The sequence below is a fragment of the Lissotriton helveticus genome, chromosome 4_1 (genome assembly GCF_964261635.1).
Source record: "Lissotriton helveticus chromosome 4_1, aLisHel1.1, whole genome shotgun sequence".
NCBI classification, from domain to species: domain Eukaryota; kingdom Metazoa; phylum Chordata; class Amphibia; order Caudata; family Salamandridae; genus Lissotriton; species Lissotriton helveticus.
Window position 1 is genome coordinate 255,092,282 of NC_136063.1, and position 25,346 is coordinate 255,117,627.

Genomic DNA, 25,346 nt, shown 5'->3' on the forward strand with positions numbered 1-25,346 from the left:
TTAAGACCAGAAAATAGCTGGTCTTAAAATTAGTGCTAACACTTGGGGCCTCATTTCAGATGTTTTGGTGCTGGACAGCACAGCAAAGAATATTGCTGAGCTGCCCTGTGCCAAAACAAAAGCTCAGGAATGCGCCCCATAATAAGATAGAGCGCAGTCCTGGGCCTCATGCATGAAAAGTGTTGCATAGCTGCAACAAAACAGCGTTGGCACACTTTTCTCTGGGCCCTCCTTGCGACACCATGGACGCACCGTATTTACTGTACGGCGTTCCATGTCACAAGAATTTACAGATAAGTCAGTATTTCTGATGTATCTGTCAGGGCTAATGTCATGCATTGCTGCAATTTTGTCACAAGCATGATGCAACTCCAGCAATGCATAGGGCAGGCCTATCCCTAAGGCACTGCATCACCATTACGCCCACCATGTGGCAGGCGCAAGGTTTTGACGCAGTGGCGTCCTAAAATTGTCACAGTGAAATCTCAGAGATTTTACTGCCCCACTCCTATAAGGCTTTATTGCGTGGGAACGCCCACCCTGCTTACATCCTACCTGACGAAGGTATGTTGTGGCATAGGGGTTCACAAGGTCACACATATGCCTAGATGCGTCCATTTGTACATAGTCTAGTTTGGCATCCAGGGTGTCTGCTGTTACCTTCCCTGGCGGCCAGCGACCCCCAGATGCTCAGTCCACTGACAAGGAGGAGCCGCCAGAAGGTGTTAGCGCAGTTGGAGCTCCATCGGTGGAGTTTTCACGCTACGGTGCTGGTGTCCATAAGCACTGGCGGTGTGGTGGTGCTGAGAGAGTTGATGAAAAGTTATTTGACAGGCTTGATCCAGCAGTGGCTGATAGCCATGTTGTACAATGAGCGTGGTGAAGGCGTGATGTATACTATGATGGCCGGTCCAGGAGAGTTCTGTGATGTTACTGTAGTTGAAGTTGAATAATGTGCTTCCAACCTAAATTAGATGCATCCCCCTGGGCACACCTTGGTTCCTCAAAAAAAATCGGACTCCAAATTGTTTTTGTAGTTTTAATATGCGTTTTATTATTCCAACATTTGTTGCTTTTCTATGAAATTCTTTTCATTTCATTTTTACCCAAAATTTTCTTTGCACATCATATCCTTTAAACATGGCCTTTTTTGGCTCCTATGCATTTCGGGCTGGAAGCCCTTCTTCAGGGAGCATCGCTACAAAACGAAATCATAGCACAAATGTTTATGTAATATGTACATTATCCCACACAAGCGATTAAAATCAGAGAGGATGAGAAATTACTAATGTGCACGGCCGATGTAAAGTCCCTCAATCCCGCACCTTCAAGGTATTGAAGCGATGGAGCAAGCAGTAATGAACACAGACTTGGAGCTACCGATGCAAGTATTCATGATGGAACTCATGTACTTCACATTATATCAAAGTTACTTCAAATATAAAGAAGAGTGGTATCTCCAATTAGTGGGCACTTCCATGGGCAATTGTGCCGCACCGGTATATGCGAATTTGTTCATGATGCAGTACGAAGAAGAGCACATTCTATCAAAACCCAAATGGTGTAACAATATCAAATTGCTAGTGAGATATATTGATGATGTCGTCATATTGTGGAGGAACACACATGATATAGTAGAGGAAACATTATCAGCATTGAACCAAATACACAAACGAATACAATTCACCTGGGAAATTTCAAATGAAGAGTCACATTTTTGGATGTAGAAGTTACGCTCACCCAAAAGGGTTTGGAAACAGACATATTTTGGAAACCGACAGACAAAAATACATTTGAACATCTGACGGACGGAAGACGCCACCCGTGGAGCACCGAAAAATTTGGATGAACCTAATGAAATTAAGTAGAATTAATGAATCTACTGGTTGTGCACCAGCAACAATTTTTTTAACACTGTAGTTGAAGTTCCAATTGGCAGAGAAGACGGGGTCGAGCGTGTGTCTTCCTATGTGGGTTTGTGCGGTGACTAGCTGCTTGAGTCCGATGTTGGCGAGGTTCACCAGGAGGGTGGTGGTGTTCTGGTGACTGGGGTTGTCCAGGTGGAAGTTGAGGTGTCCAAGTAGGATGTAGTCAGTGGATGGGAGAGCCTGGGGAGCAATGAGGTGTACAATGGCATCAGTGAATGGGGGTTCATGGGCCAGGGGACCTGTAGACAAGGGTGCCCGGGAGACTGAGGTTGGTCCGTATCTGAATGTGGAGGTGTTCCATGGTTGCCATCGGGTTATCAGGGTGTGTGGTCAGTCGAAGTGTGAGATAATGGCAATGCCTCCTCCTGGGTGCTCAGGGTGGTCTGTGTGGGTGAATTTGTAGCCGTCGTGGATGATGATGGCGATGTCCAGTCCGGAGCAGAGGTTGGTCCAATTTTCCGTGAACAAGGCAATGTCTTAAGAAGTGGCATTGAGGGGGTCCCAGATTTCTGTTGCCTGTTTGTGGAGGGACCGCACGTTGAGGAGGATGCATTTGAGCCGATCGGTTGCGCTGTTGGTCTGGGCAGAAGGAGGTGCTGGTGTGCTGATATGGCAGAAGGTGCATTTGCAGTTTTGGCAGGCGCAGGGTGCAAGGGAATTCGACAGAGATGCTAAATGGCAGGCGGTGTGTCGTCCAGGGCCGATGGCGAGGAGGGTGTTGGCGTCGTAGCAGTGGAGTGTCCGAGAGGAAGGGTTGTTGGTGCTGGGTGCGGTCCAGGGGCGGACGGACAGAGACAGGGTTGCCTTTGGCGCACCAGTGGTACGCCCACTCTGCATGTGTGCACAGCAGCCGCCATTAAGTAGTGCTGCGGGGGGACTGGACAGCTGCAAGGTGAGAAACATAGGAAAGGACACTGGAAGGGGTGAGGACACGGGGGTGTGGGGGTTGTAAATATTTTTTTTAATCTTACCTCGTGGCCGGGTCCTGTGTCTTCTTTGCTCCTGCTCTCCTGAGTCTGCTTCCAGGAACAGGAAGCAGACAGGCAGGCTCCCTCCCCTGAGCCTATCACAACGCTGCAATGCGGCATTGTGATTGTTCTTGAGTGCCTGTGACAAGTCGTTCAGCCAGGGGCTAGAGGGGTGGGCATGTTCTCCATGCAGGGTATAATGCAGCCTGCATTGTGAACAGGGAAGTGCACATGCCTGCTTTGGGTGGCCTGAGAGGACCAACCAAACAGTCATTGCACACTTGAGTGGGCATACCACTTCGCCCTTTCCATGCTTTGTGAGTAGAGCAGCCCCAGCCGCCCGCAAAGGAAATATAGCATGAGAATATCAGAAAGTTATCATCATGTTATGGTTCTTCTTCTTGCACTGCTTGAAAGCAGTAGGGCAACGCTCTTCCGCCAAAGTGGTGCAGCCACTGGGGGTGCATCACCCACAGGTGCTAAGTCTGGACCCGTCTCTACCCGCGGGCCTCCTCCGCTACGCACCCCAGATTCTCCTCACCTGGACATTGACACTGTGGCGCAATCCCCTGCACTCTCTCCAAATCTGTGACCTAGCCAGCAGGAGCCTCAGCCAGGTGGGATTTTACAAGCCTGCAGTATCGCAGCCCTCGACGCCATTAGGACGTGTTTTTTGATACGGGACATACACGAACCAACAGGAATCTATCTTGAAGGACATTGAATACTGGTATTTGATAAAATAGTGGTCACGTCCATATAGCACTATAGTCGGATGAGTGACTTTGAGATATTTATCATCTGGATTTTCCCTTGCTTTTAGTTTCAGTGCAATAGATGGTCACCTGACGAAGGCAGCAATGCCAAAACGCGCGTAGTCCACATCTAACGCATTGCCCCCATCAACTCCACGTCTATCGTATTTAGCTATGGAATTAATTTATTTATGTTGATCTTTGTTTAATTTATTATGTGAGATGAATGAACTCTTTTTAAAAAAAACAAATTAAAAAAAAGAAAATTTGAGAATTTAAAATGATAATAATTTGCATAGAATAATAAAATTAAATATATTTTTCCAGCTTTATTATTGTTTATATATTTTCTGTACTAGTGGTTACTGTCTACAGAGAGATCTAGAATAGGTGTTGTCCATGATCTGATGTAAACTAGCTATAGACCTTTACTTAATGTACAGTAGTCGCCTCCATGTCCACTGGGAAACCTCTAGTTGCAGGTGATGCATCAGGGCCCCCTTATGCGTGAAGTTGCAGCATTCCCACCACACAAGTTCGGCGCAGCTCAGGGGCCTCACCCTCCACAGCATCCTGTGAGTGCAACATCCTCCGTGCTGTGATGCAGAGAGACGTGGCCCAGCATTGATAATCCCCTCCATGCACCCCGGTGTAATGGTGGCGCATAGTATGCGATGCAGACCTCCCTACACTGGTGCTCCAAGGGGCACCAGGCAGTCTTCTCACATATGTAAGCAACATGTCTCCATGCGACCTGGCAGACTTCACCGCCAGGTAAGGGCGATCGCCGAAGCCTCAAGTCTACCGCCACGGCCCAGCAACTCCACAGTGCCTCCGCATCCCACTCCGGGTCCCAGACACAGGAACAGTGAGGACTCTGGGCCCCGGGGACTGTCCATGCTATCAAAGTTTTGGCTGCCATGGTGTTGCAAGGAGGGCGCTATAATAAGTGATGCATCACAGGTTTTTTTCCCAGTGATGCGCCTCTGTTCATATATGTAGCCCTGATTCTACATTTCCTCTTCCCCTGGGACTCTGGATGGTCATCCTGGGTCTTGGGGGTTTGGGGAGGTTGATGATCTGTGCTGCACTTGTCCCTGGCTGCTCCATTCTGCATTCCATTGTTTTTCTTTTACTATTTTCATTGGAGGTGGACTTATTGACTATTTTTGCCTCTAGAGGCAAAAAAGGAGAAGCTCTGCTGACTAACATGAGTTTTTTGCCCACAAATTGGCCTTTCATCAGTTTTCAGCCACTAACGTCAGAATTTTATAGCCTTCACGCTAGTGTTAGCAGCAGTTTTCATCGCGGCTACCTGAAACTATCGCCATGTAGCGACGTATTATAACTACATCGCTAACAGGGCAATAGTTTTTGGTGATAGGCCCAGTTAAGAAAACTGCTGCTAACTAACGCTAATGCTAGTTAGCAGCAGTTCTTGTACATAAACCAGTGTTTGTTATTATTCTTGTTTAGTAGCACTGCTGAAAACAGCTGTTACTTTCACCTAACTCAGGGCAATTCAGTTGTTTTTGGCCTTGGCTCTTTATATTTTGAACAATTTTATTATGTTCAGAAGCTTTACATATGTGAGAACACAGTTAACATTTATTAAAATGCAAGTGTATATAAAATGCCCTGGGAGTAGAAGTTAACTACTTCTCAAAATCCTATCTCCTAAAGGTGTGAACTAAACATGCTATAAGTTAAACTGTTACCTAGGGGTTTAGGGCCTTATTAAGAGTATGGCAGTCCTAGGACTGCCATACTCACGGTGGCAGTGTGACTGAGGGTGTGCCCACAGTATTACGAGTGTGGAGGTCAGACCGCCACATGACCACCCCGTCTTCCGGGATCCAGGATCCCTCAGTGGTGGCGCAGCGGTAAGGGGCAGGAATATGCTGGCTGTGATATTTCGAGTTGCTTTTCCACTGCTCATTTCATGGCGGTGAGCCCGCCATGAAAAGGGTGGCAGAGATGCAACTTTGGGGGCCACTCTTCTGGGCTGGGGGTGCATGCGGGGGGGCACATGTTGTGCCCCCCTGGAATTGCACCCCCGTTCCTGCACGTGTGGCAGGCATGACGTGATGCATGCCACACAATGCAGGAACGTGCTGTCTCTGCAGTGATCTGCTATTAAGGCTTTCCTAGGAGCCTAACATAGTCATGAGACTGCAGCAGCACCGCCTGCTCGATCTGCATTCAACTCAGAAGCCAGCAGAGGTGCACACCACAGGCTTGGCAGTCCTCCTGCAAGCACAACAGTGGGGATGCTACTTTGTCAAACCTGCTTTACACGGACGATTGAGGAGGACCACCAAACTCGTAATAAGGCCATTAGGGTTGTTTTTGGCATCACACATACCCACTAACTGATTGATCTCACTCCCTTCGAATCCAGTCCCATTCATCTTCTCTGGGACTATAATTGCTTATCCTTCCTGGGTTGCCTAAATTACTTTTATGATGAGAGAACACTGGCTGAACTGCAGAAACCCAAACAATAGAAGTTTTTTTTAATTCTGCTGCTGTTTAGGTTTAAGTTTTTTTTTTAAAGTTTTTTTTATTATGCTTGATTAATTAAAACCATTGCATACAAAAGATAAAATTTCTCATGGTTGGTATTAAAAATATAATAAATGGTTTTACATCATATGAAAATAGCACGAATAATTAAAACATTCTATACATTAGCCATGTTCGATACCAATATTGTTTTAACTATGGCTGTTCCTGTTACATTCCAGTTAGTTCGTGTGGTAATTAGTCTTTTTGCCACTCAGTCCAGAGTTTTAATCTTTTTGCAGTTATGTCAATGAATTTAGTTAGCCGGCAATTTAACTGAACCAAGTCGGGGTTGAAGCACATCATTAACGCTTGTCTGCATGATCTGGCACCGTACTGTTTGAATGCTGGCTTTAACAGAGTAACCCTTATGTCTTTTAACATGTTGCAGATGCATATAACATTGATTGCGTCCTCAATAACGCTGCCGCATAAACAACACTGCTGGACTCCTTCCTTGCTCTCCCAAGGCGGCAGGAATTGATTAAAGGGGCCTACCCCCAGTCGGAGTCTTAGGAATTTTTCCTTGATGTTAATTTTTAATCCCATATTCAGGTAGAGCTGGGGTTTTAGTTTGTTGTATGTATGTAGAACCATCCAGCCGTGTGATCGTTTGGCTAAGGTTTTCTTGTCCTCAATTGCGGATAGTAAGCAAGTTACTTTTGTCACCTTTTTTCTGAATGTTAGATGGTTACCTGGGCGTCCCACAGCTCTCTTAAACCCAGATGTTTAATAGTTTCCTCAAGGTAAACTCTCGCTGATGATTTTCCTGGGTGCGAGAGCTCCATCTAAAGTTGGTTGTTCAGGGTTCCCTTTTCATCGCCTTTGATTTTATGCCAACATTTCACGTATGCTCCCATGCGTTGAAAGGACTGTTTTTGTAGACCAAATTCCAATTGTATTGTGGCAGGGGAGACCATTCCGGGGAGTTGGAAGATTGCGCGATATGATTTAGATATTATATTATCAAGAGTTAATGAATCTTTTCCCTTAAGCACTTCACTCCCGTAAGTAATCGTTGGCTGGAGTTTTGCTTGTAGGACCCTTATTAGAGGGTCGAATGTCATGTCCAGTGAGAGCTTCTTTAAGGGCTTTATGGCTAGGTAGGTCGTTGAACCCTTTCTCCGGAGGGAATCTAACTGTGGTTTGAATGAATTGTTTTGGTCCAATATTACCCCTAGATATTTATAGCTTGCTCCTTGCTCCAAGCAATGACCATCAAGGAACCAGCTCAGATGTTTCTTCTTGTGGTAATTGACTACCATTATGTTTGTTTTGTTATAGTTTATGTTTAGAGCGTTTTCTTGTGAGTATGTATGGGTAACATTCAGTAGGTGCTGGAGACCAATTGGGGTCCTGCTTATCAGTACTAAATCGTCCGCGTAAAGCAGGTTTGACAAAGTAGCATTCCCAAGTTTTGGTGCATGAGCTGCACAGCTATTCAGCTTTTCTGGTAAGTCTGCTAGGAATAGATTGAATAGCGTAGGGGCTAGAACGCACCCTTGTTTAAGTCCGTTTGACGTGGGATTTTTTTTAAATATTTGTCGACCGTCACCGAGCTTTATCCTGACCCATGTTTTGGTGTGTAGATTCCTTAATTGAAGTAGGAGGTTTGACGGAATCCCCCAGCCATCTAGTTTTTGCCAGAGTTTAGTTCGGTCTACATGATCGAATGCTGCAACAAAGTCTATGAAACAGAGGAAGAGCGGATATTTTCCCTGTTTGGCTGCATCCATAAGGAGGGTTAGGGCCATTATGTTTGTTATTGGTCCTTGCCCTTTCCGAAATCCAGTTTGTGTTAAAGGTATTATTTGATTCTTTTCAGACCAGGTGGTTATATCGTTTAGGAGAAGCCCTGCAAAATATTTATCCTCGATGTCGATAAAAGTTATTAAATGATAGTTTTTCGGCTCAGCCCTTGTTCCTTGTTTGTAAATAGGGCTTATAATAGAACCTCTCCACGATTCAGGAATTGTGGATGTTGTAACTGCATAGTTGAAAACGGGTTCAATTGCGTTACTCCAGTACACAGGCTTGGCAGTCCTCCTGCAAGCACAACAGTGGGGGTTCTTGAGGAGGACCACCAAACTCGTAATAAGGCCATTAGGGTTGTTTTTGGCATCACACATACCCACTAACTGTTGATCTCACTCCCTTCGAATCCTGTCCCATTCATCTTCTCTGGGACTATAATTGCTTATCCTTCCTGGGTTGCCTAAATTACTTTTATGATGAGAGAACACTGGCTGGACTGCAGAAACCCAAACAATGGAAGTTTTTTAATTCTGCTGCTGTTTAAGTTTAAGTTTTTTTTTAAGTTTATTTTTATCATGCTTGATTAATTAAAACCATTGCATACAAAAGATAACATTTCTCATGGTTGGTTTTAAAAATATAATAAATGGTTTTACATCATATTAAAATAGCACGAATAATTGAAACATTCTATACATTAGCCATGTTCGATACCAATATTGTTTTAACTATGGCTGTTCCTGTTACATTCCAGTTAGTTCGTGTGGTAATTAGTCTTTTTGCCACTCAGTCCAGTGTTTTAATCTTTTTGCAGTTATGTCAAGGAATTTAATTAGCCGGCAATTTAACTGAACCAAGTCGGGGTTGAAGCACATCATTAACACTTGTCTGCATGATCTGGCACCGTACTATTTGAATGCTGGCTTTAACAGAGTAACCCTTATGTCTTTTAACATGTTGCAGATGCATATAACATTGATTGCATCCTCAAAACTGCTGCCGCATAAACAACACTGCTGGACTCCTTCCTTTCTCTCCCAAGGCGGCAGGAATTGATTAACGGGGCCTACCCCCAGTCGGAGTCTTAGGAATTTTTCCTTGATGTTAATTTTTAACTTCTTCGATGCTCATGACGGAACGGTTCCGTCATGAGCGTCGGTTGGGCTGTGCTTATGACGGAACCGTTCCGTCATGAGTCCGTTGGCCCAATAGAACCTTCAGCACAGCGCGAGAATTCACACCGCGCTGAAGGGGTTAATCCCATATTCAGGTAGAGCTGGGGTTTTAGTTTGTTGTATGTATGTAGAACCATCCAGCTGTGTGATCGTTTGGCTAAGGTTTTCTTGTCCTCAATTGCGGAGAGTAAGCAAGTTACTTTTGTCACCGTTTTTTTTTAATGTTAGATGGTTTACCTGGGCGTCCCACAGCTCTCTTAAACCCAGATGTTTAATAGATTCCTCAAGGTAAACGCTCGCTGATGATTTTCCTGGGTGCGAGAGCTCCATCTAAAGTTGCTCGTTCAGGGTTCCCTTTTCATCGCCTTTGATTTTATGCCAACATTTCACGTATGCTCCCATGCGTTGAAAGGATTGTTTTTGTAGACCAAATTCCAATCGTATTTGGGCAGGGGAGACCATTCCGGGGAGTTGGAAGATTGCGCGATATGATTTAGATATTATATTATCAAGAGTTAATGAATCTTTTCCCTTAAGCACTTCACTCCCGTAAGTAATCGTTGGCTGGAGTTTTGCTTGTAGGACCCTTATTAGAGGGTCGAACGTCATGTCCGGTGAAAGCTTCTTTAAGGGCTTTATGGCTAGGTAGGTCGTTGCACCCTTTCTCCGGAGGGAATCTAGCTGTGGTTTGAATGAATTGTTTTGGTCCAATATTACCCCTAGATATTTATAGCTTGCTCCTTGTTCCAAGCGATGACCATCAAGGAACCAGCTCAGATGTTTCTTCTTGTGGTAATTGATCACCATTATTTTTGTTTTGTTATAGTTTATTTTTAGAGCGTTTTCTTGTGAGTATGTATGGGAAACATTCAGTAGGTGCTGGAGACCAATTGGGGTCCTGCTTATCAGTACTAAATCGTCCGCGTAAAGCAGGTTAGACAAAGTAGCATTCCCAAGTTTTGGTGCATGAGCTGCACAGCTATTCAGCTTTTCTGGTAAGTCCGCTAGGAATAGATTGAATAGCGTAGGGGCTAGAACGCACCCTTGTTTAAGTCCGTTTGATGTGGGAATTTTTTTTTATATTTGTCGACCGTCGCCGAGCTTTATCCTGACCCATGTTTTGGTGTGTAGATTCCTTAATTGAAGTAGGAGGTTTGACGGAATCCCCCAGCCATCTAGTTTTTGCCAGAGTTTAGTTCGGTCTACATGATCGAATGCTGCAACAAAGTCTATGAAACAGAGGAAGAGCGGATATTTTCCCTGTTTGGCTGCATCCATAAGGAGGGTTAGGGCCATTATGTTTGTTATTGGTCCTTGCCCTTTCCGAAATCCAGTTTGTGTTAAAGGTATTATTTGATTCTTTTCAGACCAGGTGGTTATATCGTTTAGGAGAAGCCCTGCTAAATATTTAGCCTCGATGTCGATAAAAGTTATTAAACGATAGTTTTTCGGCTCGACCCTTGTTCCTTGTTTGTAAATAGGGCTTATAATAGAACCTCTCCACGATTCAGGAATTGTGGATTTTGTAACTGCATAGTTGAAAACGGGTTCAATTGCGTTACTCCAGTATTCCGGGTCATTTTTAAACAGCATAGGTGGAATTCCGTTAGGACCCGGGGCTCCAGCAAGTCGGCCCCTTGCTATTTGTTTCGTTATCTGTTTAGTTGGTTTGATGGTGAGCCCCTCCTTTAATCTCCAATCAGCATTTAGTGCTTGTGTTTCTGTTGGTTCTCGTTGGTCTTGTCCTAATGCTGATCTATTGTTATCCTCTGTTGGAGATTGGCAGAGTGATATTGGCTCCTTTGCGCCACTACTGCAGTTCACTGGCTCTAGACATTTGAGTTGGAGAACTGTTTCTTCTTTTTTATTGAAGTGATTAAAGAGAAACGCTGTCCAAGTCTCTTCAGAGATGTAGGAATTGATTCCGTGGTGGTTTGGCCGATGTACTTTATTTACTGTTTGCCAACATTTTGCGCTGTTTTTCTGTTTGGCATCGTGTAGTAGTTTAGCCCAAAATTTGTTGTTCACAGTCGTTTTCCTAGCCCATCTTCTTCTCTTAAGAATGGCCTTTGAGGCACGTAGCGACTGCTGCAGATTTTGATTGCCAGGTGATTTCCGGAGTTGCCGCAGAAGTTGGTTTATAGATGTTTTCAATTTTTTTGACACTGGGGTCGTTGCTGTCAAATTTGGAGGGTCGTTTGCGTTCTTTCGTTTTGGTCCTTTGCAGATGGAAAATTTGTTGCCAAGAGCAACTGTGAATTTTTCCCAAGTTTCCAACGGGTGGCCTAAGTGGTCGTGTACTTCCTTATGCACTTCTTTTGCTATTCCTGCTACTGTTTCAATGTTTGTTGAATTATACCTGATTCGATGAAGATTGGTTGTTCCTACTGTGACAATAGATTTTTCGGCCTCCTGAGATATTGTAGCTGTAATTTTAAGTATCATTTCTTGTGGCATGTGATCACTTAGTGTGCTGTTCCCTATTTGAAATGAGGCTATCTTGTCAAACATAGTCAGTGTTGTAAATGTGAAGTCAAGGTAGGAAGATACTTTAGATGAATGAAATGTAAGCGCTCGGGGATTATCTTCCTTGAAGCGGCCGTTAACTGCCCTCAAATTCAGATGTTCTAGTTCTGAGAGTAGGTAGTTTGATCTCTTTGATGGTTTTGTTACCGTTGGGCAGCCCTGGGTCAGGATATCCCATATACCAGTTAGATTCTGCGTGAGGTCTTCTTCCTGGTTGTTCCCTAAAAGATGCATATTAAAATCTCCTGCCAAGATGACTTTGTCTGTGTCAGCCTCTTCTATTATTCTTGTTACTTCTTTGATTACTTCTTTGGATGCTTGTAAATTGTGTTTGGGATGAAGGTAGATGTTTATCAGGATTAACTTTTGAGCTGTCTGATTGAAGAACAGCGTAACCGTTGATGCCTGAATGCAGCTTGGGGCGGAGATATATGTTTTTATAGGATGCATGTCACCAATTTTTGTTATAGAGGAGAGAAGGAGTAAGCCCCCCGATCGGCGTCCAAAAGTGGAGTGTTTAATAGCAGAAGTAAAGCTAGAGGTGTATCCCTGTAGGTCGAACGGTTTGTCTTCCCAGGTCTCCTGGAGTAGGATGATGTCAAAAGTTTTGAGGTAGTTCAAGCAGTCGTGATCACTCAGCTTCGAATTTAAGCCGTTAATGTTCCAAATGCAGATTTTGACATCATTGAAGCCCAATCGAAGTGGTGCTGTGGGTAACTTCCTGTGTCAATTTAAGTGCGTTAAAAGGATAGTGCATTGGAGTCGTTGCCTTCCATTCGTAAACAGAGATTCCTTTGGGGGAGACTGACTGGTTGTTGGTGTCCGGCCCCTTGCTCCCCTTAGGATTGAAGACACTGGTCGAAGAGGACTGTCACTGGTTAAAAATGGAGCTGGGTATTGTGGTTTGAGGACTGATTTTAATGTTATCCCCCAATTTTGAATTTTTTTGTTTTCTTGGGTGATTCTACTGGCTATTTCCGGTGTTTTCCATCTAGTTTTGGAGACTTCAGTGGTTGTCAGGCCATTATTCGGTAAGAACGCAACGTTCAATAGGTCGGAACTGTGGATGTTTGTTAACTTGGGGATGGCTTGCAAGATTCGTAATATGTTCCTTCTGTTTAGGGTATCTATTCGGCCTCGCGACTTGTATAGAGGTACGAAAATGATCGTGTCGGACTCCTCCTCTTGGGTGAATTCCTGAGTTGGATGCGCAGAAGTGTGACTAGCCACGCCGCCGACCTGATGTAGACTGGATACGCCTGAGACAGGGAAGTTCCCTCCGATAATTTTATTGCTAGGTGGTAAAATGATTTGGCGATCCCAGTCTTTTGCTTCCGTGCCTCCACTTAGAGATATTTTTTTCGGTGGTTCTTGACTTATTCTCTAGTTGTGGTTTCAGATGTGAGTGGGCTCACTTTTTCCGTTTCTTAGTTTTGAGCTGGGAATTCTTTAACTTGGGATTTTATCACATATCGAGACTCCTGGATTTTATTTATTGGTGATGTTTCTAATTGGCAACTTGATTTAAGGCTTTCCACCCCTACCTCGCATGCCTCTATTTGCTTTACTTTTGGAAAGGAGTATGAATCACCTTGTGGCATTTCGTGCAGTTGCGGGGGATCGCCTGTGGTGCCTTCTTTTAGTGATGATGCTAGAGAATTTTGATTGCTTATGGGTTTAGGGTTCATTACCGCTGGTTGCCGTGTTAACCAATTAGACAGATGTTGTGCCTGAGCTGTGTTTTTCCTTTTCCTCCCCTTTCTTTTGTTTCGGCGGCCAATTTTCATTGGCGTTATTTTTCTTAGTTCGATTGATTCTGTTTCTGCTTTTTCTGAAGTGGCAGCTTCTTGATGTAGGGGAGCCCTATGCTCTCCTATTTCTTCAGACCCAATTAAAGTTGGCTTCACTGTGTAACCGAGTTCTGATTCTATTGCCCCCATTGCTGGTTGGTCCGGGCTTCCGGCTGTTCGAGTTACTGTTGTTGCAATAGATAATAAATCGCCGAGTAATGTTGGTAGCATGGAGAGTTTATCTATAATTGGGGCACAGGTGCAGTCTTGCTGATGTAATTTGTCGTTGAAGGCTGCTTCCTGTCCTCTTTTTATCAATCCGTTTAGGTCGGCTAGCTTCCCATCAATTGCCGATGTGAAGTCTGCCAGGGTTTGAAGCACTGTCAGTTGTAGATCCATTTTGCGTGATTGATATTGAAGGGCTGCTGTTGAGTATTGCATCATGGTGAGGACTGTTTCACAAAAACATCTTTAGTCTGTTTACTTTTATCACAAACTTCTGCTTTTGTACTGTTTGTTTTGTTTTGAGAGTCTTTGTTTTATGCGCCCACTAGCTCCTCCCATTCTTGGGATGCTAGAAACGACAAGTCACAGTTAGAATTTTGATGGGACTCCTGGCGAGGCCCCGGAGCGGGATTATCTATAGATGTTTGTACTTCGCTCTCATTAGCTGGTACTCCCCTGTGGACAGAAAGCCGCAGAACTAAGGTCGGAACTTGAGTTGAAACGCTGAATGCTGAATGTGGATTGCACCATTTTAACTGCAGTCTCCTTTAAAACAATTCTGTTTTGCACTAATGTGGATTGCTTGAATTTTAATGTAAACTTTTTAAACGATTTTGTTCGCACTACTGTAAATTTTAATTGCACTTACCACTTTAGATCTTAAGGTGGCCGGTGGGGCCGGTTATTTCTACGGTTGTGTACAATCTCCCGACTCCCCGTGCAGCCGAGTAGGCGCTGACACGGAAGGAGGCACAGGGACCCGCCATCTTGGTGGGAGGGGAAGGTCTGCGGACTAGTTGTCCCAGCCTCCCGCCCTCCCAGAGACATAAAGCGAACAGGAAACGGCGCGCTCGTTCTGGTACTCCCCTGAGGCGGAAAGCCGGGGGACTAAGGTCGGAACTTGAGTTGAAACGCTGATTGCTGAATGCGGATTGCACGATTTTAACTGCAATCTCTTTTAAAACGATTCTGTTTTGCACTAATGTGGATTGCTTGAATTTTAATGTAAACTTTTAAAACGATTTTGTTCGCACTATTGTACATTTTTTAATTGCACTTACCACTTTAGATCTTAAGGCGGCTGGTGGTGCCGGTTATTTCTACGGTTGTGTACAACCTCCTGAACCCCCGTGCAGCCGAGTAGGCGGTGACACGGAAGGAGGCACAGGGACCCGTCATCTTGGAGGGAGGGGAAGGTCTGCGGAAATATATATGTTCTACACTAAGAGCCAGATTACGAGTTCGGCGGTCCGTGAACTGACTGCCATATTACAAAATTGTTGGATTGCCTAGGCAAGTACCGCAAGCAAACCGCTGACACCACCAGCCATCCGCAAACCGCAGCGGCTGCGATTGGGGAAGGGCAGCTGCCATAGGGAGGTACTGAGGAGTTTCACTGCCATTTTATTACGAGTTGGCTTTCCGTCAAGCTGACCGCGGTGGTCCAACCGCCATCTTCAAGTCAGTAGAATAGAAGGATTTGGTGTGCATACTCACCCTTTTCTTGTTCTTCCCATTAGAGTTTGACATGGATCCCTTTCTCCATGTCCCCCCTCCACAGTGGCATCTTCACCCCAAGGAATACGACCTTGTTGGCTGTGATATACAGGTGAGTCCTTTTTGTACCATATACACACTGCCTGGACTGGACACTTATGGGCTGGACTCCGGCAATGGGAAGGTGTTATTTTTCCTTATGTATCATTCATATGTTTGCATTCGACACATATGCAGTTGAAATGCTCACACGTGCATCAATATATATGAAAAACCATTGACCACCACCACAATACCTCCACAGCCACACCGCAGGCACCGCTATAAACTCGTAATACGGAAGTCAGAAGACTGCCAGCACTGCGGTCTTTTAGAGGACGTGGCGGTCGGGCGATAGGACCACCAAACTTGTACTCAGGCCCTTAGACAGAAGCAGAAAACACAGTATTAATAATGGCAACACAAGCGTATACATTACATAGACAACAGTTTTGGTGTTCTTTCTCTATTTTCACTCTATGGGTGCTGCAAATGTGTAATCAAAATGGCTGTCATTCCAAAAAGGAACTAAAATAGCCATCTATTTTTACAGAACAAAATACATGTACATTCAGTCAGAATCTGTACCACGAGGAAAAATAAATTCCACAACATATTTTCTTTCAAATTATGGAATGCATCTAAAAAACATTTAAATTCAGCCGTCCACCATTTTGTGCACAGAGGTACACTGACTTTGGTGGTGACCACACGCTGCTGAGGTAGAAGGCATCAAACTGACAGTTCGCTGTTCAGACAGTACCACCTATCTGTTCACGTAAGTAAAACAGTTAAAATAATCACATTTAGAAACAATCAAAATAATGCCAAGTCAAAGAATAACTCTTTTTTATCTGAAGCCTTGCAAATTATCAATTTAGCCTGCAGGAGAACCACTGTAAGTTTAAGTTTAAAACATTTTGAAACCTAATATTTGTTTTTAACAAAATAAAAAGGACTTTTACATTGGGGAAGCAGCATGGATAGTGGTTGGGGTCATAATTATTATTACTACACCGACTACACCAACAGGTGCAGACCTCAGGGAAGGTGCTGTACAGTGGTGGGGTTCAAAATTACATGTGAATCAAAGTCGGAAAAAAGGCAGCACTGCCTCATATGATTATGGTTAACATATTTAGTAATACAGTTGACTTTGCATTATACATGGGTGGCGAATTAGGACACAGTCAAATAAACAATACACCACACCAACTTCTTACAGGAGTTTTCCTTCCTCATGTATATTTGATCGCGAGCTAGGAAGCTTTTCTTTCATTTATCCTTTTTATTTTATAAGTCCCTAGTAAAGTGTTACTACATGTACCCAGGGTCTGTAAACTAAATGCTACTACTGATGAGGGAAGTTATCCCGAAACCCGAGACATGTCTCGGGCGATATCCTAAAACCCGGGACATGTATCGGGTCTAGAGATTCATCAGTCCAACAAGTACCGACTTGCACCCACCTGGGTAATCCATTAAAGAACTACAAGTGCCAGAGTCCCGAGGGGCGATCCGGAGGAGGGGCTAGCAGTGTGCGCTCCATTGATGACTAAACACAATATGGCTCCCTTGAGCTTTGGGCCGACGGGCTCTTGGACGACGCACCTGCGTGCCGGTTCTGGCATCGAGGCCTTTGACTGTTGTGTGGCGGGCTTCTCTTCCACCCCTAACGATCTTTCTCTACTGATGAGGGAAGTTATCCCGAAACCCGAGACATGTCTCGGGCGATATCCTAAAACCCGGGACATGTATCGGGTCTAGAGATTCATCAGTCCAACAAGTACCGACTTGCACCCACCTGGGTAATCCACTAAAGAACTACAAGTGCCAGAGTCCCGAGGGGCGATCCGGAGGAGGGGCTAGCGGTGTGCGCGACATTGATGACTAAACACAATATGGCTCCCTTGAGCTTTGGGCCGACGGGCTCTTGGACGACGCACCTGCGTGCCGGTTCTGGCATCGGGGCCTTTGACTGTTGTGTGGCGGCCTTCTCTTCCATCCCTAACGATCTTTCTCTACTGATGAGGGAAGATATCCCGAAACCCGAGACATGTCTCGGGCGATATCCTAAAACCCGGGACATGTATCGGGTCTAGAGATTCATCAGTCCAACAAGTACCGACTTGCACCCACCTGGGTGATCCACTAAAGAACTACGAGTGCCAGAGTCCCGAGGGGCGATCCGGAGGAGGGGCTAGCGTTGTGCGCTCCATTGATGACTAAACACAATATGGCTCCCTTGAGCTTTGGGCTGACGGGCTCTTGGACGACGCACCTGCGTGCCGGTTCTGGCATCGAGGCCTTTGACTGTTTTGTGGCGGCCTTCTCTTCCACCCCTAACGATCTTTCTCTACTGATGAGGGAAGTTATCCCGAAACCCGAGACATGTCTCGGGCGATATCCTAAAACCCGGGACATGTATCGGGTCTAGAGATTCATCAGTCCAACAAGTACCGACTTGCACCCACCTGGGTGATCCACTAAAGAACTACAAGTGCCAGAGTCCCGAGGGGCGATCCGGAGGAGGGGCTAGCGGTGTGCGCTCCATTGATGACTAAACACAATATGGCTCCCTTGAGCTTTGGGCCGACGGGCTCTTGGACGACGCACCTGCGTGCCGGTTCTGGCATCGAGGCCTTTGACTGTTGTGTGGCAGCCTTCTCTTCCACCCCTAATGATCTTTCTCTACTGATGAGGGAAGTTATCCCGAAACCCGAGACATGTCTCGGGCGATATCCTAAAACCCGGGACATGTATCGGGTCTAGAGATTCATCAGTCCAACAAGTACCGACTTGCACCCACCTGGGCTATCCACTAAAGAAGTACAAGTGCCAGAGTCCCGAGGGGCGATCCGGAGGAGGGGCTAGCGGTGTGCGCTCCATTGATGACTAAACACAATATGGCTCCCTTGAGCTTTGGGCCGACGGGCTCTTGGACGGCGCACCTGCGTGCCGGTTCTGGCATCGAGGCCTTTGACTGTTGTGTAGCGCCCTTCTCTTCCACCCCTAATGATCTTTCTCTACTGATGAGGGAAGTTATCCCGAAACCCGAGACATGTCTCGGGCGATATCCTAAAACCCGGGACAAGTATCGGGTCTAGAGATTCATCAGTCCAACAAGTACCGACTTGCACCCACCTGGGTGATCCACTAAAGAACTACAAGTGCCAGAGTCCCGAGGGGCGATCCGGAGGAGGGGCTAGCGGTGTGCGCTCCATTGATGACTAAACACAATATGGCTCCCTTGAGCTTTGGGCCGACGGGCTCTTGGACGACGCACCTGCGTGCCGGTTCTGGCATCGAGGCCTTTGACTGTTGTGTGGCGGCCTTCTCTTCCACCCCTAACGATCTTTCTCTACTGATGAGGGAAGTTATCCCGAAACCCGAGACATGTCTCGGGCGATATCCTAAAACCCGGGACATGTATCGGGTCTAGAGATTCATCAGTCCAACAAGTACCGACTTGCACCCACCTGGGTGATCCACTAAAGAACTACAAGTGCCAGAGTCCCGAGGGGCGATCCGGAGGAGGGGCTAGTGGTGTGCGCTCCATTGATGAATAAAAATATTAGGAGTCAAGTGACTGAAACGAAACGGGACAGTACAATCCCTGAAATATATATGTTCTACACTAAGAGCCAGATTACGAGTTCGGCGGTCCGTGAACTGACTGCCATATTACAAAATTGTTGGATTGCCTAGGCAAGTACCGCAAGCAAACCGCTGACACCACCAGCCATCCGCAAACCGCAGCGGCTGCGATTGGGGAAGGGCAGCTGCCATAGGGAGGTACTGAGAAGTTTCACTGCCATTTTTATTACGAGTCGGCTTTCCGTCAAACTGACCGTGGTGGTCAGACCGCCATCTTCAAGTCAGTAGAATAGAAGGATTTGGTGTGCATACTCACCCTTTTCCTGTTCTTACCATTAGAGTTTGACATGGATCCCTTTCTCCATGTCCCCCCTCCACAGCGGCATCTTCACCCCAAGGAATACGACCTTGTTGGCTGTGATATACAGGTGAGTCCTTTTTGTACCATATACACACTGCCTGGACTGGACACTTATGGGCTGGACTCCGGCAATGGGAAGGTGCTATTTTTCCTTATGTATCATTCATATGTTTGCATTCGACACATATGCAGTTGAAATGCTCACACGTGCATCAATATATATGGAAAACCATTGACCACCACCACAATACCTCCACAGCCACACCGCAGGCACCGCTATAAACTCGTAATACGGAAGTCAGAAGACTGCCAGCACTGCGGTCTTTTAGAGGACGTGGCGGTCGGGCGATAGGACCACCAAACTTGTACTCAGGCCCTTAGACAGAAGCAGAAAACACAGTATTAATAATGGCAACACAAGCGTATACATTACATAGACAACAGTTTTGGTGTCCTTTCTCTATTTTCACTCTATGGGTACTGCAAATGTGTAATCAAAATGGCTGTCATTCCAAAAAGGAACTAAAATAGCCATCTATTTTTACAGAACAAAATACATGTACATTCAGTCAGAATCTGTACCACGAGAAAAAATAAATTCCACAACATATTTTCTTTCAAATTATGGAATGCATCTAAAAAACATTTAAATTCAGCCGTCCACCATTTTGTGCACAGAGGTACACTGACTTTGGTGGTGACCACACGCTGCTGAGGTAGAAGGCATCAAACTGACAGTTCGCTGTTCAGACAGTACCACCTATCTGTTCACGTAAGTAAAACAGTTAAAATAATCACATTTAGAAACAATCAAAATAATGCCAAGTCAAAGAATAACTCTTTTTTATCTGAAGCCTTGCAAATTATCAATTTAGCCTGCAGGAGAACCACTGTAAGTTTAAGTTTAAAACATTTTGAAACCTAATATTTGTTTTTAACAAAATAAAAAGGACTTTTACATTGGGGAAGCAGCATGGATAGTGGTTGGGGTCATAATTATTATTACTACACCGACTACACCAACAGGTGCAGACCTCAGGGAAGGTGCTGTACAGTGGTGGGGTTCAAAATGACATGTGAATCAAAGTCGGAAAAAAGGCAGCACTGCCTCATATGATTATGGTTAACATATTTAGTAATACAGTCGACTTTGCATTATACATGGGTGGCGAATTAGGACACAGTCAAATAAACAATACACCACACCAACTTCTTACAGGAGTTTTCCTTCCTCAAGCTAGGAAGCTTTTATTTCATTTAACCTTTTTATTTTATAAGTCCCTAGTAAAGTGTTACTACATGTACCCAGGGTCTGTAAACTAAATGCTACTAGTGGGCCTGCAGCATTGGTTGTGCCACCCAATTAAGTAGCATTTCAAACTTGTCCCAGCCCTGACATTGCAGACTGTGTACACAGTTTTAAACTGACTTTTTAAACTGGCAAAATAAAAAATTGCCAGGCTCAAGCCTGCCTTCCGAGGTAATTTTTGTCAAAATAGCTGTCCACATAATAAACATGTGACTTTCTTTTCACAGGCGCTAACTTCTAACACAATTTTCTCAATAGGAGTATATCAATAGAAATAAAACCATGGTCTTTAAAAACTTGGTAGGCAGGCAACTATTAATACATATTAGTTTTTACTTTGCAGGTTGTAAGTAAAACACATTTTTAAAGAAAACCATTTACACAAATTTCTACTTTTTTCCCGTTTCTACAGAGATATGCAGAATGGCATCAAGAAATCAGGCCAGTTATGTGCAATCCAGAAGGGGAAACTGACCTCTTAGGTACTGTGGTTACCTTTATTTTACGGAGGGAATAACTTAAGCCCAGGGGTCATTGGAACTGTGTGCATTATTTTTCATCCCATTGAACAGGCAGAGCGGTTACTCTTGGTGACACTGTTGAAAGGCCAGTGAGCATAACACCTCTGCCTCTGCAATGGAGATTGAATTTTGACAGAACATCCAGCAATTAAAAACATTTGCATCAACCTCTAATGAACCCTGTGGCTCAGTGTTGATGGACGTTTCCCAAAACACTCCTGTGCATGTAGCTAGTTGTATGCCAACAATTCCTTAACTCTGTAGATTTTTCAGAGACAAAAATAGCCAAGTAACGGCCAACATGTAACACCCTAGACTGCTCAGATATTACCATCCCACCTTGACAAACTGTCACCTTCACTAACGAAAACCTTCCAAAAAGAATACCAGTCTTTTGCATACCCCATAAACTTGTAACACTGGAGAATAGTAACATTTGGATGATGGATGGCACTTTTAAGTGAAACCCCACTCATTCACACATATATACACTATTCACAACAACATCAATAACACCATAGTTTCTTTAGTGTACAGTTTACTGCCTGATAAGCCAAACTCAACCTACAATGAATTTTTGACAGATGTAAAATCCAAAACACTGAATAGAAGTTCTAGAAAAGTGATTATTGATTTTGAGTTAACCATGATTAATAACATTATAAAATTGTATCCCAGCACCCAAATTCAATGATTTGTTTGTTACTTTTATCAGTCATATTGGTGAAACATTTAAAATAAATCCTTAGTTGAGGATTACACATCAGACAGTAAACTACAGTTTACATTAAATAAACTAACTGTGTTATGCTTCATACCTTCTGACACTGTGGATTAATTTTACACTTAAGTTGTTCAATCAGATTATTTTACAGAAAACGAAGACAAATTGGCACTATTACTAAATTATTTTGGGGACACATGGACTGGCCATCTAAGCAGGTAGAGTCACAGGAGGAAGCTGAGGTTCCCTAATAACTGGTGGAACATTTACATGACCTGCTTAGAGAGAGGTGCCAAGACTAACAATGCCATTGACATTCAACAAATCAATTGGTAGACCACACCCTAATTTCTATCCTTTTGTTGGAAATTTTTAAGAAGGAGCAAAGTTTCCAAGAAAGGAGACTAGCACAATCATTGACAGGTAGTCTGAACCCACATGTTTAAAAAAACCGAAAGAAATGTCTTGTGTGACGATTGGGCCATATTCAACAGTTTTTGTTCATGGTGGCTTTAGACTGCCTGGATAATCTTGAACACATACTACATTTCTAAAAGATACTAACACCTATTCCAACTTACTTGCTTGTTTTGACTTTCACTTTGAAAATTAAAGGAACTTTGGTGTTCTTACCTGAAGATGTCTTCTTTCTTCAACTCTTTTAGGCTGATTTTGATGTCGGTGGGACTGCCACCGACAAGCCATCGGTGGCGGGCCCATCGACAGACACCCCTTCAGTCCGACCCCCACAATATGATGCAGGCGGTCATACCGAAACCATTGGTTGGGGAAAGACCGCCATCTCCGACAAGATCTAGGATCTTGGTGGGAAGGCAGTCAGAATTGTATCCCTTGTATGGCACCGGTGCTCAGGCAGGCCCTGCCATCGGGATTACAATGTCCCTTTCCGACAGCCTTGTCATGGTGGTCCAACCGCCATAAAAAGGCTGTTAGAAAGGGACTTTGGGGGCCCCAAACAAGGCCCCTGTCCCTTGTGGGCCACTGCGAATTGGCTCTGGGGGCACACACGCCCATCCATGCACCATGTGCCATCCACTACATGGTGCATGCTACACGGTGCATGCATGTGCAAAAAGTGCTCTTTTACACTGCAGCTTGTGCTACGGTCCTTTTCCTGGGCCGCAGCACAAGCCGCCATGTTAAGGAGTACTTTTCTAACCGCTGGCATGGCGGTTGTATCCTAATTTTGCAGTCAGACCACCAACTGCTTGTATCCTAATTTGGCAGTCAGACCACCGACTGCTTGTCGGGTGGAGTCCTGACCACTATCACAGCGGTCTGTCCGACGACTGATATCATAACTGGGACCTTGGTGACTTCTCTAATCTACTTGTCACCAAGAGTCTTTTGTACTCCAAATATCCAAACAATAAAACACATATTCTAAGGTACAGCCCAACTCTCATGCCAAGAAACATCCACAGATTGGCAAATACACTGTTTCCAACAAGTAACCATATTGGATAAACTCATCTGCTCAAACAATGAACCCCCCCCCCCAAAAAAAAAACATAACCTACTGTGTTTGTCAAAAAATGCAACAATTAATCCCTTTTCCAAATACACGATCCAATAAAAAATACAGCGATCCAAGTTCTTTTTGAAGTTGATGATCCAATGAAAAATAGAGCCATTCAAGTCGTTGTTGGCGAGGATGCAGTGGCAATAGATCTGAAAAATCTGTAGGAAATTTATGCTGGTAACTCAAAATTCCAAAATGTTAAAATAGGTAAAATCAACAAGCTTCTCCAATAAAAAAACTTAAGGGCACCTGATCCAGGGAATCTATTTTCTTCTTGACGCCACGTGGTCTATGTGCTCTCAGTACTCCAAACTCCGTACTAAAACAAAGCGAAGCAAAAATAAAATGAAATATTGCCTTTAATTAAAATTGGTTATAAAAAGTGCTTTATTTTTTCAAAAGTGATGTTTTAAAACTGAATTCGAAACAAAAACAATCATCCCGACTTGGGCCTACAATAGCTAACTGTATAGGAATGAAAATGTGGTTAAATCATACAAAACATACATTTTACTGCTAACTTACATCTAACTACCTCATCCCTCTCTCCTTACAATAAACTGTACCACCTGCAATCTTAGACTAGTAAATGAAATTGTTCTTACCTGACTGCTGCTCTTCCTTGCATCCAACCTTGATCGTTACGCTCCCCTAATCGTAGAAACAGAGGCACAACCACGAACGTGCAGCCTCAAAGTAGAAAGTAAAAAAGGAGAATATTACCAATTTACTTCATTAAGAAAGTGTCTGCTAATAGTGTAAACAATATTTTTTTAAATGTTTCAAAGGTTATAAAATTTGATTTTTTTTAAAACATGCACTTAAATATGTATTGTTTTATGTGATGAATTTTTAAACATTGTTTGATATTTTTGTATTTGAAAAACATGACTTTTGCCCTTTTAAAGTGTTAATAAGATTTGTAACCAAAACTGTATTAGTTACTGGGTGATGATTGTATGTTGCAGTTAATTTCATGTTACATTTCATTAAGTTGGGGGGGGTCTTATGTTACCATCTAATGTCTTTATACATAGTTAACTTTATTTTTATTTAGAATGTAATGTTTTTAAAGAAATACTCGAATATTAAAAAATATTCCTGAGTTTTAATACACTTCCCCACCCAATACCCCTATATCCTTCACATCCCATGCCTAAAGGTGTGTATTACACCCCTAAAAAATATATATTATTGCATTTTTTTTAATACTTCAAAATTAATACTTTGGGTTTTAAAAAAGTTTTCCTTTATTTATAAACTTATTTTAAATTAATACTCAGGTGGTAATAAATGATACCTGAGTATAAACACTCTTCCCAACAGTTACCCATATATCCCTCACTTCCCATACCTACAGATGTATGTTTAGCCCTTTTATTTTTTAATGAATTTCTATAAATAAACGTTAATATTATAATATTTGTTTTCTATTTTCAAACAATAATAATATTTAAAAATAAGGAAAAGACCCAAAAAATCACCAAAATACCAACCCACAAATGACAATGCATGGTAATGCCTTTTTTGTTGTAAAGGAATGTGTGGTAACACTTTCACGTCTCATGCATGTTTGATTTAATAAGGTTTTTTCTTTCACTACTCTAACATGACTGAGGGCCAGGCATTATCACCCTTTAGGTAAAGGATAGCCTATGATATTCCTGAGACTTGTCTCTTACTTTATTCTATAGTGATCCCGTAGCTGAAATATACACATCTCCTCTCCATGTGCCAGACGACTCAGGCTACACCTCACTGATGAGGCCCAGTAAGGCGTAACATGTCAAAAGTTGCTTGTGATTCATTGCAGAGGGTATGTAGCTTTGCATGTGAGGCTAGACTGCCCATTGTAGGGTAGCATCAAGATAGATTTGGTCTATATCTACCTTGTACCTATAGTGCCACATTGTATCTATAGTGGCACAAACTAAAAAAATAAAGATGGTTTACAATGCGGCCCAGAATGAGTACCAGGTCCTTAGATCAATTCATGCAATTCAGCCATTTTTTCTTGTTTTTTTCACCTCCTGTCATTTGGTTATTCACGTTAATGCCTTCATTCATA

General features: G+C 43.7%; 1 protein-coding gene across 1 annotated transcript in view; it reads left to right on the top strand.

Moving 5' to 3' along the window:
• The window catches only part of LOC144827984 (extracellular calcium-sensing receptor-like), a 189,331-nt gene that overhangs the window by 102,036 nt on the left and 61,949 nt on the right, over window positions 1-25,346 (top strand). The gene's annotated exons all lie outside the window — the stretch shown is intronic.